This window comes from Quercus suber, unplaced genomic scaffold, assembly GCF_002906115.3.
Source record: "Quercus suber isolate HL8 unplaced genomic scaffold, Cork oak 2.0 scaffold_94, whole genome shotgun sequence".
Classification (NCBI taxonomy): domain Eukaryota; kingdom Viridiplantae; phylum Streptophyta; class Magnoliopsida; order Fagales; family Fagaceae; genus Quercus; species Quercus suber.
In genome coordinates this window covers 360,774-370,248 of record NW_027069559.1, presented here as the reverse complement: position 1 = coordinate 370,248, position 9,475 = coordinate 360,774, and the positions used below count along the sequence as shown (strand labels likewise).

The window sequence follows — 9,475 nt, the reverse complement described above, 5'->3', positions numbered from 1 at the left end:
GCGAATGTGTGTTCATTCCAAGAATAACATTTTCTCTAAGTGATTCAAAATGGCCATTCATTTTAAAGAGGCGACAATTTCCAATTTCAATGTGCTTTGCAATGACTATAAATAAAAGCCAGGGACAATCATTGAAACATCTTGGAGTGTATTTGCCAAAACCTATTTTTAGTCATGGGCAATTATACGTTGCAGTGTTTAGAGTTACAAGCAGAAATGGACTAAAATTCCTCATCATTAATGATGAGACTGAAAAAAACTTTGAAACAAAAAATATTGTGTATAAAATTTTTTTTATCAATCTTTGACTCAAGAAACCAACTAATAAAGGTAACATAATTTTATATATTATTTATTTTTCTGTTTATCTCCTCCAAATTGATTTAGCCACTTCGTATATGCTTACTGTTTTGTTAAATTTCATGTCTATAAGATAATTGAATACAAGCTAATTACTATTTCTATCTTTAACAAGCTAATTACTTTTTGGTGTCTTTGTTATACTATTTTGTTTTGTTTTATTCTATGAAGTATCTAAATGAAAGATAGAATTTTTATAAATTTTCAAATTTATTAATCTATACAGGTAAGGATCCAAGATGATGCAATATTCTCTCATTAATCAGCTTTGTATAGACAAACATAAAGAAAATTGGAAAGTCAAGATCAGAATACCAAGGATGTGGAATGCAATCAACTCAAAAAATAATGATATTATTAGTTAGATATGATTTTAATCGATGAGCAGGTTTGTTTTTCTTCTATAGCTTTTAATATTGTTCAATCATTAAATATACCATGAACTCTATCTATATAAAACTGATGCACTTTACTTGCAGAATAATTCAATACACGCAATCATTCGAAATAATATTGCTAAAAAATTCAAGCCTCTTCTGCAAGAAGGAAAATTGTATGAACTCTCTTATTTTCAAGTGGTTAATGGCAATGCATTGTATAGACCAGTAGACAATGACTACAAGATCATGTTCACATGAAAACTAACATTAAGGAAATAATGGAGACTGATGTTGATATACCACGTCATAAATTTGAATTTGTTGACTACAATAAAATACATGAACGCGTTAATAGACATGTCCAGCTTTCAGGTATCTCTATATATATTATGCGTTATATTAAATTTTTTACTAATTATGCATTATATTATTGTTATATATGAAAATAATTACATCCACATCTTTGTAATGCCTAGATATCATTGCAAATGTGATTGGTGTTGGACCAATTGAGCAACCTTGTATCAAAGGATCAAATGTCTCGATGAGAAACATAAATGTCATGACTATAGAGTATGTCTTTTTTTTTTTTTTAAAGAAATTATTTTCAATACATGCACTTTTTATTTATTTTTTATTAATTTTAGATAAGCCAATACATGCACTTATATTATATGAACTTACATTGTAACATTGGAAAATTTGAACTGAGGAAATGAAATAAAGCTTACACTTTGGGGATCAATTGCAAATGAAGTTGAGGAGAGCTTCTTTATTGAAAATCCAGGCCCTTTTATCATAATAGCTACATGCTTTACTGTCAAGACTTTTAAAGGCAAGTTCATTTCTCTTTTCTATTTCTCTTTATAACCATTTTCTGAACTACATAAGAAATCATCCAATTGTTTGAAATACAAAGTATTTTGGCTGAATTATTGTGTAAGCATCCAATTAAGAAGTTGTATAACTGGATGGAAAATTAGATTTAGTTTGCTATTTTCTATTTGATTATTGAATGCCCAAATTTTATAATTTTAAATTTGATTGGAAATTTTTATTATTATTTGTGAATTTGAAAATTTTGGAATGGGAGTTGGTATGGGCCTAGAACATAATCCTATTAAGGAAGAGATGATGGACATCAAACTTTCTATGGGTTAGCATGGATGCCTCACTCAATTAAATTTTTACCATAAAGATAATTCAGGAATAGGCAAAAATTAAAATATTACCTCCATGTCTTTAACTGTAGCATCATTTGCAGTGATTGATGATTCATTATGTGGGGACATATCTACAGAGTCAGCAATACACAGTTTCCTAACCTGAAACATGCAGAAAGTGATTTTAAAGCTGTAAAGATCTTAGGTCTTAACAACACAAAACAATATGGAAAGCATCACATTAGATTATCATGGGAATCTCTACCATGCACCATACATGCATAGATGCACACTAGAAGCAAACATGTACGCATGAATACACACAAGCAAATAGATAGACGTGCTTGGTTGTAGAGCATTCATATAAGTAATTAATTAACCAGACCTCATTGATTGCAAATGTTAAGGTGTTTGAGTAATTGGGTAGTACATTTCTAAAGGCATAATGGACACTTCAAAAATACTCCTATTATAAACACCCTATGCAGTGGAAATTCATTCTTTACAAGTTAGAGATTAGCAATTAAAGCAAAATGAAAAGAAACCTAGCTACCCAAAAAACCAGTAAAAATATAAAAATGACATTATGTGCAAAGATCCTACAAAATGCCCTCCCCATCTCTCACTTAAGCTTAAAGATGAGAAAACATACACATCAGTAGCCTTAAGTATAGGGCCCCGGAAAAAAGAAAATTATGTGTACCTAAAAGAGAAGACACTTTTTTTTTTTTGAGAAGAATGAAGTATGAATTGTATTTATGCATTGCTTCCCCTAGAACTCCAGGACTTCTAATATTAAAATTTAACAAATAATAATAATAATAATAATAATAATAATAACACCCTACTAAAGTAGCCATTACTAATTGATTAATATTAGGAAAGAAATAACAAAATAAGAGTTCATGGTAAAGCACATCTTAGAGTAGGCCAAATATGTTCTATTTTAGCCTTAAAACCTTCAAAAGAAGCAATTTAGGAATTCAAGGCAGCTTCAAATGATTGGTACCTAATTGCATTTGCTGCCAACAATGAAACCAGGATATTTCAAAGTAGGAAGTTGAATCACTTTGATCTCGATTTCAGTATCAATCTTTTGTAAAGACAACTCCGCAATTCTTCTTTTTTTCTATTAAGCTTTTACAGATTCTTCTTCAGTTTTGGTTGTTGTGTTTGAAATTAAGCTTTCTGTCCCAATTACTGTACCTGTGATGAATCAAGATAATTATGTCTCTAAATTATTGAGCTGAGAAAAATCATTTCAATGTATAAGAATTAAAAAGATATTCATCACTTAGTGTCGGGGGATTCATTCCCTCCCTTTACATTTTTCTTTGTTGAGAGGGGGTTCTTTTATTTATTTATTTTATTTATTATTTTTTTTTAAGAGCATGGTTTTGGGGTCCTTTAGTTTTCAAAATGTGACAAACATTTACTTAAATGTCATTATCTTTAGCATCTATATCTACCACAGCAAAGTTGGATTATTTACCTCTGTATTGTACATGTCTACAAGATACTATGCCGTTTGATCTAGACTCTCTCTGTTACAGTAAAGATTCCATTGAAACTTCAATTTACTTTTTTTTTCTAATGAATCTCGTGCATTGCAATTTGCAGGAGAGTATAACTTATCATCAACAAGTGGAACAAGAGTTTATATTGATTTGGACATTCTTGAGACTGTTGAATTCAAAGATTAGTAAGTGCTTTATTTTGGATTCACATTTTTAATATATTTACGGTCTCTATAATACTATGTCTAATATCTTTATGTAATATAATAGGCTGGTGGAAAATAACCAAGCAATAGTACAATGCCAAAGCAATTCAAACAGCAAGTGACAATTTAAGAAGAGATGAACATCAATAGAAGAACCATAAGTGAAATAAAAAAAAAGAAATTTATGTGGGACTTTGATAATGAGGTAAGNGAATATTTAGTGGAAGACATGAAATAATGTCTTGCTGTTTGATAGTAACACAATCAGGTAACTCGTCCAAGAATGGCTTGCTGTTTGATTGGCTAAACAAGCAACCAAATGATTTTGTGGTGTATGTGTCATTTGGGAGTGGTGCAATACTGTCACACTAGCAAATGACTGAGCTATTTTTGTCACTTTTTTAATCTAGAAAAATGTATATTTTCTTATTATTTGATGGCTGTTACAATTCTAATGTCACATCATTTTACTAATATCTTACTACTAGACTCATAAACCATTATTATTGCTAGATTCATAATAAGGTATCCTCTACTTTCTAATTTGTGATTGCTTTAGTGTGGGTTGCTTTATTGTTATTTTACTGCTAGACATATATGACTTCATGATACTATACCACTAAAGATGTGAAAATTTGACTGCAGAGCCTACCACAAGATGCTCCAAACTAATAAATGGATTTGGCTATGCTTGGGTACATTAGAGGAATTTGACCCACCACTCTAGCTAAAGCTCCCCTAGATTGATGAATAAATGAATTCATTTAGGACTTGGAACTTGCTCACCCAGTGAAACTTCCACTTACTAAGAATGTGCTGCTAGAGAATGGATGTTGAATTCCAATAGCTAATGTCATATCATTTGGAGGTTCATCTTAATTTTTATTTATTTTTAATTAAAAAAATTGGTAGCGATGCACGGGTTAGTGACTAGTTATTATTATTATTATCATCATCATCATCTATATTCTATATATATATATATATATATAATTAACTGAAACCTTTGAAACTCCTACAATTTTCCACATCAGCACAATATTTAAAAAATTAAAAATAAAATTAAAAACTCTTTTCAATCAAAAAACAAAACCGAATACTTATCTTTAAAAACAAAACAAAAAACAAAACAAAACCTAGCTTAACCCGACTCCTCTCTTTCAAACCTTACGCGTTCAAATTTTAGATGCTCTCTCTTCCCTTCCAATTATGCTTTTCCTTCTCCTTCGACAAGTTCAACCGTTCTCTCTTTCTTTCTTAAAACCAAAAACCGTTCAATTCTTTTTCTGTCAATGGCCAAGAGAGAAAGAGATCTGAGGGTTGCCACCATGTCAAACCATCACCCCACCTTTAGCCTAGCCTCCACCCATATACCGTCAGAACCGCTATAGTGCAGGTATTTTTAGACAAGAAAAATTGGTGTTAAATATGATTCAAGTTTTGTTATTTTGGGTTGAGTTCTTTAATTTAGGTATATGGGTTATTGGGTTGATGGTCTTTAATTTAGGCATTTGGATTATTGGTTTTAATTACAAACGAAAAGAAGCTGAGAATGGGTTTTTTCAGTATTGGTTTCTTTTGAGATGTACATACTAGTTGATTGTTTTGATTGATTTTATTGAATTTTGGTTTGTGTATGTGATTCAAATTTGAGAAAATTTTTAGTTGAAATTTCATATACAATAGGTTTGGATAGATTAGTGGTTGATTAAAGTTAAAATTTCGTGTTTTTGATGACCAAGTTTATGGATACCCAGATTTTTTTTTTATTTTTTTATTTTTTTATATGGATGACCAAGTTTGTGATTTTTTAGGGATATTTATGGGTTTTTCATGTTGGATTATATTCTCAAAATTTTAATTAAGCTTCTATTTAGGTGTTGAGGAGAGAAAAATAGTGAAGCACAAGTAAATGGAAGCTCAATCAGTTGTGAAGGGTCTTTTTAGATACATTGGTGAATTGTGAGTTTTGCTTTGTTAATTAATTTGTGTAGATACTATTTCATGTGATGGAGATCAATAATGATTGTTCTAATGAAGCCACAAATGTCATTGCAGAAAATTTTATTAATTTTGAGTGAACATACTCAGCAAATATCTTCTCAACTAAATCAATATCATTAGGAAACAAGCATGATGGGACATATTCCTAGATTGGCATATGGAGTTCATACATAACCCATTTTGGTCCTTAATTGTACCTTATTGTGAAGGAAAATCACTCACTTTGGATTTGCTCTCTTTGTGCTTTGACTCTGCATTCATAAACTAGAAAAAGGAGAATTGTATGAGGCTAAGATACTGCTCACTTGAGTCACTTTTTTGCATAAACTATAGATTAAAGCTTCTTAGATTGTGGAAGAATCTATTGCAGAGAGATAATTAGAGTCAAAGCAATTATGTTGCTTTTGCAATTCTTATAATTCTTTTGAATAAGAGTATGAAATTGAAACTTTGAAATTTTTTTGCCTGTTTGTTGTTGGTGCTTCTAACTACCGAAAAATTTAGTTTATTGTTGTTTTGGTTATCATCAGCTGTCTCATGAAAGAAAAGCTTTAATCAATTTGAATATTTTTAGTGGAAACTAAGCTATGGGTTTGAATTTTTTATGATTCATATGTTAGAAATTGAGATTGGTATCGATGGTGAGATAGGTTATTATAGTAGAAAGGAGATTAATTGAATCATAATGGTCTCTAAGGTTATCAATTTGAAAGTTTAAGGGATATTGATAAGTAGGTTTGATTTTTTAATGATTAGAGTTTTGAACATAATGGTTTCTTCTATTAATGTTTCTTGAATGTTGGCTGAAAATTGGATTCTTATGGCTAGATTGCTGAATAAATATATTGCTTGAAATTCATACAGATTGTCAGATTGATCGCTGCTCATTCTCTCTCAATCGCGTGCTATAGTCCGCCCCCTCAATCTTTGCCTTTTATCAATGCCACCACCAAGGTTTGCTACTTTTCTCTAATTTTTTTTTCTAGCCTACTTATGTATAAAATATATGATAGTTGGCCATCATGAAACCTTCTTGCAGGTTGTCCAAAAAGGGTTTCACTATTGGGTCTATGAATCTCTGTCAAAACTACTAAAAAAAGATGGAACTTTTCAATCAAATATTATTGGCCTTCTCTTTAAATATTGTTGTAGCAAAGGACTGAGCACACATTCTACTGATATAGTCAACTTCCAAGGAATGATTTATAATTTATTGGTGAATCTGTCAAATATCTCTGAAATTTTCACAATCACTAAATCAGTTTTGCTTCCGACCATTATGTATAACATTTTATCCTTCAAAATAGTCAAGATTCATCATTAAGTTTACTTCCAATCAACAAAAAAGTTCGTACATACCTCATTATGAGACATCCGTAGGAAACATGGATTAGTAGAACTCCCGTTTATTGCTATGAACAAAATTTTTTTCAGTATAACATCTTTGTCCAAGTTTTACTTGAGTGTACAATTTAAAAAATATTACTTTTATTAGGTGCCCGAAGAAGTCATCCTTCCTATGCAAATAGAAAATCTAAATGGAATAGAATTTGTTTTCCAAATTCAAGTACATGATTATAATCTTAAGTAAGGATGGGAAATCTACACTGTCAAGAAAGTTTTTAAATCTTTTGAAAATACTGACAAAGCAATTCAGCTTAATAAAATGTCAAAAGTACGTATTTTTTAATATAGCTAAATTACAAATTAGATATTTAATTTGTTTATGTTGTAATACATTTTTCAACCTGTTTTATTGTCAGGCTTACATCAGTGATACTTCAAATGAATGTAACAGCAACTTATCAAGTGAACAAGGTGTTGATTCTACAAAGTTTCAAAAAGTTGATGTTCAAAGCAATGTGCAACTCACCAACATTTGTACTCAAGGAAAACAGACGGACATATTCAGTGACTATTACAAAGTAACAAAGGAAGAAGATACAAAAAACACTTTTTAAAGTTTTTTTTTTCAATTTATTTGAAATATTGATTAAGTAGTTCTTTAAATTTGTGTTTCATACATTTTATGGATAATTGAGGACTTTAAAGATTTAATTCTTCATTTTATTTTAAACTTAAGTTTAATTTCTATTTTTCATTACGTAAATTAATGTTTCATATTAAAGATAAGAAACTATAAGATTGGAATTCTAATGTACAATCAAAGAGGAAGAGAAAAAGAATAGTTTATATTTTTATACACAATAGCTTTTCCGTGCATCGCATGGGTTAGCGATTAGTTATTATTGTTACTAGTCGCGTATGCACGCGTTGCGCATGATAATTTTTTTAGGATGGTCTTATTAAATATTTTATTAATACTATAATTTTAGTTATTAACCATTGGGTTTACATTAGTTTTTAAGTTAATAAAAACCTTAAATATACATTTTTTTTTTACCTTTATACACACACACACACACACACACACACACACACACACACACACACATATAGTGAATCTTTACACAAACCTTTAAGAAAACTCTATATATTCTACTTTTCGGATGCGTAAAATTATAGACTACTACTTTATAATGATAGTGGCTAATTAATTTTATATATATTTTTTTAGTAATCTNAAAAAAAAAAAAAAAAAAAAAAAAAAAAAAAAAAAAAAAAAAAAAAAAAAAAAAAAAAAAAAAAAAAAAAAAAAAAAAAAAAAAAAAAAAAAAAAAAAAGAGAGACAGAGAAGTAAGAGTTTTTCTACACTTAGAGAGTATTGAGAGCTGGAGACAACACTTGTGCAATTTAGTGTATGCTCCGGATAGCTTTATATAGGAATTCCTAGAAGCTAATAGACAAAGGGAAAGAAGTGTGTAAATGATTTTCAAAGAATGCTGCGTTGAATCTTGAAAAGAAAAAAGAGAGAGTAAATTTCCATAAAATAACTGTGGTGTCAGAAGGAAAATGCTACACTAGACCTTGGAAAAAAAAAAAAAGAGAGTGTTTATAGGCCTGCAAATGTACGCATGCCATCTAGAAAAAAAGGAAAAGAACACTGCACTAGACTTGGGATATGAAGTCCTAACCCAGATATTGATCAAAGCTACTTGTGCAGCCAACCATGAAGGCACAAAGAATTGCAGATTCACCATTGTCAAACAATGTCAGAAGGACCACCGCCAAAGGAGACTACAATAATAGATAGTCCAACAATACCAACCAGCTGCTGTCCAAATTTCTAAAAGATTCTGACAAGATTTCACAAAAAATCAACCTACCAAAATCTTCCAAGGACTTCGATCTACAAAACCCAGAAAGATCATGAACAACGGCACCGCCACGCGCCGCCATAAGTTCGCGATGGGCCACGGTTCAGTTTCTCAAACCTGTGCAAATAGGTTCACAACTTCAGAAAAATGACAAAATCATGAGATTCTACGGCTTTAGATCGACCGAACGCCGAAAATTCATGCCCAAACGACGAGCCACGCGCCTCCACGCGCCGCCATAAGATCCAGCAGTTCACTGCGCCAGGCCCACGCGCGTTGTAGACAGGGAAAATTCCCGACCTATCACAAGCTGACACGTCACACTACCAAGTCCACAAAATGCAGCCAATTACAAAGCGCCACATGCTACTGCTAGGTTTTACTATTACTATTCAGAAGCCAACAGAGATTCGCCAAGTGTCATACAAGAACCAATCATGCATCAGCTCGTGTAAGCGATGACATAAGCAACCTCGCACGTGTAAGCGATGACACAATCATTCCAGCATGTGCAAGCGATGACATAAGCGGACCAATCAAGCTCTGCCACGTGTCACCAATCAGACTCCGCCACGTGTCGCTTACCTACCCCAAAACTCCTATAAATAGAAGCCTTCCTAAGCCATT

General features: G+C 31.3%; 1 long non-coding RNA gene across 1 annotated transcript; it reads left to right on the top strand.

The window, feature by feature from the left end:
- The first annotated feature begins 4,742 nt into the window (after positions 1-4,742).
- LOC136067992 (uncharacterized) lies at positions 4,743-7,712 on the top strand. The gene is made up of 3 exons (XR_010629377.1): positions 4,743-5,022; positions 6,495-6,584; positions 7,394-7,712. It is a non-coding gene; the product is annotated as an uncharacterized LOC136067992 (long non-coding RNA).
- Positions 7,713-9,475: the final 1,763 nt, after the last annotated feature.